Source organism: Acanthopagrus latus, chromosome 18, assembly GCF_904848185.1.
Source record: "Acanthopagrus latus isolate v.2019 chromosome 18, fAcaLat1.1, whole genome shotgun sequence".
Lineage (NCBI taxonomy): Eukaryota > Metazoa > Chordata > Actinopteri > Spariformes > Sparidae > Acanthopagrus > Acanthopagrus latus.
Window position 1 is genome coordinate 1,137,121 of NC_051056.1, and position 6,081 is coordinate 1,143,201.

The 6,081-nt window shown below is 42.2% G+C and overlaps 1 protein-coding gene across 2 annotated transcripts in view; it reads right to left on the minus strand.

Annotated features, from left to right (window-relative positions):
- abca1b (ATP-binding cassette, sub-family A (ABC1), member 1B) overlaps positions 1–5,308 on the minus strand; it is a 45,706-nt gene extending 40,398 nt beyond the window's left edge. Inside the window, exons 1-2 of one of the 2 annotated variants that reach the window (XM_037076834.1) lie at positions 5,120–5,308; positions 1,795–1,951 (exon numbers count right to left, since the gene is read on the minus strand). The gene's annotated coding sequence lies outside the window, so the exon portion shown is untranslated. Of the gene's footprint in view, positions 1–1,794; positions 2,228–5,119 lie in introns of those variants that run through there. The other variant, XM_037076835.1, reaches the window with a different exon arrangement.
- Positions 5,309–6,081: the final 773 nt, after the last annotated feature.

Genomic DNA, 6,081 nt, shown 5'->3' on the forward strand with positions numbered 1-6,081 from the left:
TGATAATATATATAATGTTGATAATGTGAACACATTCAAAGTGTGTATGTGACTCTGATGCAGTTACAGCAGAGATTACACTTGTAATCTGTTACTTCAGATTTTGTGTGTGTGTGTGTGTGTGTGTGTGTGTGTGTCAGGGGTGAGAGGAGGAAAACATTGATGATGATGATGATGATAGGTTGTCTGGGTGCATTAGCAAGTGTAAAAGCACTCAGACTCGTTTACACTTTGATGAGAGAGAGCTGCAGCCCATCGTTCACAGGAAACACTCTGAATAATGACTGGGGGGAAGGAGACACACACACACACACACACACACACACACACACACAGAACACACTTAAACTCTGACTGAGAAGCTGTAGTGATGATGATGATGATGAAATCAGCTGTTTGATCAGAATCAGAATCAAAGACCTGGTTTAAAACCTGATTCACTGATCGGCCACTGCTGTCTGTCTGTCTGTCTGTCTGTCTGTCTGTCTGTCCATGTCAACATGAGATCTTTTTGATTGTCAAAACTTTAGTGACAACAGGTCTGTCTTCACTCTATGATTCAGATATAATATAATATAATATAATATAATATAATATAATATGGTGTGTGTTGTCAGACGAGTGAGCAGTTCTTCAGAGTTTAAATGTCTAACTGTGTCTCAGACTCACAGCAGCTGACTGTGGTCTGACCTGCAGCTTACAGACACAAGTGTTAATGTGTCCTCTTTCATCTGTCTCTCTGTCTGTGTGTCTCTTTTTCTCTGGGTGTGTGTGTGTGTGTGTGTGTGTGTGTGTGTGTGTGTGTGTGTGTGTGTGTCTTTCTCTGTCTGTCTGTCTGTCTGTCTGTCTGTGTCTGTCCCTCTTTCTCTGTGTGTGTGTGTTTGTCTGTCTGTTACTGACCTGTCTGTGTGTGTGTGTGTTTGTCTGTCTATCTGTCTGTTACTGACCTGTCTGTGTGTGTGTGTGTGTCTGTCTGTGAATGTGTTCTTATAACTGTTGTCAGTAGTTCAGATTGATCTTGGAAACACTGAGGATGGCAGAGGACGAACAGTTGCTGCATGAAATCAGATCATCAGTCAGACTAATGTGACTCTTCTTGTAGACATCATCTCTGCTGTCTGAGGGACAAAGACAGAGATGGAGACACTGGTCCTCTCAGCTCATTCAAGTCTTTTAATGTGTCCTCTGTTGTTTAATCACCTGATTGAATCACAGTGATGAGCTTGTGCAGCGCACCCAGCAGCCAACACACGAGCTGCAGCTCAACAAACTAACACATCACATCTGTACACTTTAACACAACCGTCCCTCATGTCCCTGTCCTCAACCAGTACTCAACACATCTGTCATGCATGAAAAACTTTACACACAATTTAATTCGCAGAAGGAGGAGAAGAAGAAGAAGAAGAAGAAGAAGAAGAAGAAGAAGAAGAAGAAGAAGAAGAAGAAAGAGAAGAAAGAGAAGAAGAAGAAGATGGGGAAGAAGTGGAAGAATAAAAAGAAAAGTTGAGGGAGAAGAAGCTGAATGAGTAGAAGTTGAAGAAGAAGAAGAAGAAGAAGAAGAAGAAGAAGAAGAAGAAGAAGAAGAAGAAGAAGAAGAGGAGGAGGAGGAGGAGGGAGGAGAAGAAGGAGGAGAAGCAGCTGATATAATTATGAAGTGAACTGTGTGAAGCTCGCTCAGTGTTTGTGAAGAGACACGAGCTGAAACAGGATAAAGAGAATTCTGAGGTCAGAGATCTGAAACAGGGCTGAAGGGAGATGAAGAGAAGAAGATCTGAGTTTCAGGGTAAATACCGGTCCGGTCCGGTCCGGTGTGGATGTGGTTCAGTCGCAGACTCTCCAACCCTCCTCCTGCTTCTCTCAGCTGCCTCTGATCCCGCACCGAGCCGCAGCTGCTGGACAAACACTCGCTGGAGTCTCAACAATCACCCGCACAGCTTCCGTTCACGTCCTTCAAAATAAAACACCGACCCCTGTAATTAATACAACAAATGACTAGGACTTTGTCCCTGTGGAAGTCGCTGCTGACCGTGTCCTGTTGTTGCGACGTGATTATTTTATTGATGTATTCGTCTTCGAATGTATTTAGGTTTTAGTGTCTAGATTTGGCACATTTTATACTTAGCCACCGAGCTAACCTGTCCATAGCTTATTGTAGCTTAGCTGTGTGAGCTAGTAACTAAAGCTACGTCCCCGTCCGGTCGGTCTCACGGAACTCTTTTCAATAAAGACACTGTAGAGGATTGAGAATGTCGTGTTATGTTGAGTGATGTCCTCTAGGTGGCGGCATAGCCAAGGCCACATGTTGTTTACTCAGTAGTCAGAGGCTATAGCACCACCGCTGGTATGTTGGTGACCTCTTGTTCCTGTTACTGAAAAGTGCCCCAGTAAACGGCCACAACTGACCTCCAGTGTCCATCCATTGTTTCAGTTATATCATAAAGATATTACAGACACAGATAAAGTACTGATCATGTGTCATAAATCTCACACATTTGTCAGTTTGTTTTAATCAAAGTCAAACCTTGTGTAGTTTTGTGTTAAAGCTCAGTGAACTATACTGTCTCATCAACATGTCACCAGCACCAACATGGAGCCAACTTGGTCAAATAAGGTTCTAAACAAGATGAACAAGTGTGTCACTGTTGACTGTGATGTCTTTTAACATATTTTTACAGTCTGATATTTCATTAGTTTTATGACAGACTGAAAAACATAAAGTATGTGATTCATGACACAATTCAAACAGGATCAATACTTAATCTGCCTCTCTTCAGTCACTACAGATAAAGATTTGATAAATTAGGTCCAGGAGAGGAACCGGAAGGGGCGGGGCTTCACCTCTATCGCCAACATGTGGCTGAACATTGTCAGGTGTGCTACTGTCATCAGGTTTCATGACTGCAGAAACATCTCTGACGCTGGTCTGAATCAGCTCAGCAGATTATAATCACTCATCAAGACTTCACTTTTATTATGTAAGGTGAACTCTGATACAGCTTCCGGTCTCAGTGAGCGGACACTGGGGTTACTATTGGTCACTGAGCAGCAGGGCTTTGGGTTTCATAATAAAAGACCAGCCAGCAGATGTTTCACAGTAAAAGACTTTCCACTCAACTGATCTGAGATCAGACAGAATATGAACCACAGGCAAATACTACAAATATGTACTAGTACTTTACTACTAATACTACAACTGACAGTACTCATGGCTCTGATACTAGTCATCTGTGTCCTCCTCACTGGTTTTTGTGTTTTAAGAGAATTTCCCAGTAAAATACAAACATGTGTTTTTTATGCAGATTTACATCAGTTTAATGTTCCAGCTTCAGGACGTTTTCCTCTTTATTCCTCCAGCTGCTGTCCGAAGGTTCTTTGTTGGTTCTGTGACAGTTCTCCCCTCTTTCCAACAGAAAGTGGTGGTTTGGAATTGGTTCAACTGTGAGAATCTCGTAAGAAGCCATTTATTTTTCTACGGGCTACAGAGGCACCATAGAGTCACGTCAGGATGTCGTGTTGATTCAGCTCTTAAGAGAACAAGAAAAAACCCTCCTGTTGGTTTTTGTTTGTTCTGTGGAACATGAACAGAACCAGGACTCTCCTCAGCATCTGACTTCCTGTTTTAAGAAAAGATGTACTGAAAACAGATGTTTCAGGAGAACCCTTCTCAGCACTGTTCAGCTCTGTGAGAAGATTGCTGGTTTAAATCCCAGGCGCAGTGAAGTGTGGATGATGAGACATGACGTCATGTTTCTGAGGTGCTGCTCCCTGACAGAGTCACTTTGTCTCTGACTTAAGATCAGCTGTGCGATAAGTTTTAATGTTGGACACAGAGACACTGATGAGGACAGAGGATGGACAGCGTCTTCAGTTGGGTTGGACTGACCTCTAGTGGACAAACACCTGATCTACAGTACTCCAGGTCCACTGTTCTTTGGGCTGTGCAGAGTGTGGACCAGATGTTTGATGTTGTTGATCAGGTGCAGATATATGAGACTGAGTCTGAGGGTGAGTGAGTCTGAATCTGAGGCTGAGTCTGAATGAGTCTGAGGCTGAGTCATGTATTTCACTGAGTCGAAGTCTGAGGCTGAATTTGAGTGAGTCTGAGAGAGAGAGATTCCAAAGCAGGAGGACATGTACTACTCGAGCTCCTAGATATGCATGTGTTTTTGTCATGTCAAACTGAGAAGAGCAAGTTAAATTTGAACAACTTAAAGATAAGATCAAGGACAACAGAAAAGTCGAACTGCAAAAGAGGAAAAACAAGGGAAAACAAGAAAGATCCCCAAAGAAAAAGTGACAGAACTAGCATTAGTTAGCAGGAGCTAACAGGAGTCTGTAGGAGCTTGTTGCTAGGAGACAGGAAACAGGAAGACAATCAACAAAATCAACAAACAACAGATTATCAAAAGGGAGTGAGTAGGCCTACATACAACTAACAGAAGAAACACCACTGGACTGTTGACAACTTAAATTTATAGTTGTTTGTTTAAGGGTTACAAAGAGATTACTAAGAATAATCCACATAAACACTTGGAGCTGTGGTCAAACAATAACATTTGGAACTCAAAACTGGCAGTTGGAACTAGTGGCAGCTAAATATGGCAGTTGGAAGCTAACAGTGGATGCTAAAAGTAGCAGTTGGAAAACAGCCATCTTGTTCCATCTTTTTTATTCAACATTTATTCAAAGAAACCTAACCAATGAGCCATCCTGTACAGCAGTCAACCCTCCCTCACTGTCCAGAGCAGAGCATGACTGACATCATCCATATACACTACCCACCAAACATCAAGAATGACACCGGGAGAAGCACATTCAAACAGGAGCTTCTTAAGGGACAGACAGAAACCCTTTTTGCTTATCTTTTTAAAAGTGGAGAAATTAGTCATTTCATCTTCTATACTGAAAGACGTGTAGCCTGGCACAAGGCCATTATCGACCATCACCCTTCAGTGGCAAAAAAAAAAAAGCCAACAAGGAGTACTGGCAGTTGAAGATCAGGGACCCAGACGACTTTGACAGCATAATGACAACTGTCAATGTTTATAAAAGTGGTAAAGTCATGGTACAGTGGTATCTCAAGCCTTTCCAGGACAGTTTCCAAGCATTTAAATACCTGTTGGTGAGAGAAAACACCTCTCCTCTGCACGCGGTTGAAACAGACCCTCCAACTGTCTCTAGCATCCCAGCTGAAGAGGAGCACCATGACACAGGGTGGACATTGACTCTGAAACGATGGAAGACACAGTAAGTGGAAATGTTTAAGTGAACAACACTGTGGATTGTTCTTGGATTGACATGGAGAATGGAGCAGGGTGACTTCATCTTTGATCTGAGGAATCTGATGGATTTTTTGAAGGATAAAAAAAAACACAAAAAGAGGCGTGTTACAAGCTGCTGCATGTATATTAGGTCCTATTGGGTTTCTTTCTCCTTTTACCATCAGAGTGAAGTGTCTTTTTCAGAAAATTTGGGAACGTGGTCTTGAATGGGATGACAATCTTCCAGAGAACCTTCTGAATCTGTGGAATTAGTGGTGCACAGAGTTGCCTGATATCAGAAATATAACTATCTCCAGATATTATCATGCAGCGCTCAAGGACAAGGACACACCTATGAAAAGAGAAGTACACGTCTTCAGTGATGCCAGTGAAAGTGCATTCTGTGCTGCTGCGTATCCACAAACTGTTCCACAAGATGGTGAGTGTACAATAACTCTTATAACATCTTAAACCAGAGTAGTGCCCCTTAAGAAAGTTACATTACCCAGAATTGAACTACTAAGAGAGAGATACAGAGCTTAACTGAACCTACACAGTGGAACCACTGCAGTGGAAGTGAAAATCCAGCAGATGCTGCAACCTGTAGAATAAGTGTCAACAAATTAAGAGGAAATTCACTGTGATGGACAGGTCCAATGTGGCTCAAAGACAGAGAAATGAATTGCTGTGGAAATTACTGTGAACAACCTGCAAATGATGATGATGTAAAAAAAATCTGGCTGTTGTGGAATCAACAAGTATGACAAGTTCTGAAAATACAACAAAAAGTGAGTTACAGTGGAACCCCGGCTTACGA